The sequence below is a fragment of the Puma concolor genome, chromosome D2 (genome assembly GCF_028749965.1).
Source record: "Puma concolor isolate L17-30 chromosome D2, mPumCon1.1.hap2, whole genome shotgun sequence".
NCBI lineage: Eukaryota > Metazoa > Chordata > Mammalia > Carnivora > Felidae > Puma > Puma concolor.
The window spans coordinates 47,489,850-47,490,846 of NC_141677.1; the positions used below are offsets into that span (position 1 = coordinate 47,489,850).

Genomic DNA, 997 nt, shown 5'->3' on the forward strand with positions numbered 1-997 from the left:
ACCGGAGGGCAGTCACTCCTTGCATGACTTGGCCACGGGCACTGGTGAAATGAATGCATGCTTTACTTTTGTTTCTCCTGGTTTCCCCAGCCTGCAGGCAGCCTCTGGGACCCCATGCCCCACGGCTCAGCTCTGTCTGCTTTTGGAATCCTAGCTCTTCTCGACGGCCCCTCCTTGGGCTCTCACTCGAGGTCTGTGTCCCTGCCTCGAGCCTGCCACCTCCTTGGGACAGACCTGTGTTGTGGCCACCTCTCCAGAGCTATGTCCCCATTGGTAGCTGCCAGATGCTCTGTGAACCCTTTTATTTTTTTCTTTAGCATGTGTTTAATTTTTTTTGTTTTTGCATGTAAACAATGGATTCATTTGGCTTTTATTTAGTTGTGAGAAATGATCAAATTTTATTTTTTTCTTCTATTTCTATCCACTGCTTCTCGGCTTTTTTGGCTAAGATCAAGTGTAGTATCTGTTCTTATATTTGTATCCAGTTGTCTAACGCACTTACTAGTAGTTCGTCTTTCTCCACTGATGTGAGATGTCACCTTTGAGGACACTAAATTTGCGCGTGTAATTGAGGCTTTTTCTGGATCTTCTGTTCCACTGTTTTCTCTATTTACCCATGAGAACATTGTTTCCATTAAAGAAGATTTAGAGTATATTTTGATTTGTGGTGTACCTAGCTTTCCCTTCTTGCTTGCTTTCTTTTTCTTCTAAAAAAGTTGTATTATGGAAAATATTTGAATATACACAAATAAAATAATATAATGAACCCATGTACCCGTGGTTCAACGTCAACCTTGATCGACATTTTGCCGTTTTGGTTCATTTATATCTTATTGCTTCCTTAATTATTTTTATAGTTTTTTCATGTAAAATTTTATGCGTGTATATTTTTATGTATATTTGCAAAATGCTCTACTTTTGTAGCTCATACCTCTATCAAAACATAAAATATTCCCGTCACTTCCAAAAGTTCCTTTGTGCCTCTTTCTAGTCAGTA

General features: G+C 39.4%; 1 pseudogene; it reads left to right on the plus strand.

Moving 5' to 3' along the window:
- The first annotated feature begins 423 nt into the window (after positions 1-423).
- LOC112854916 (U2 spliceosomal RNA) lies at positions 424-503 on the plus strand (annotated as a pseudogene).
- Positions 504-997: the final 494 nt, after the last annotated feature.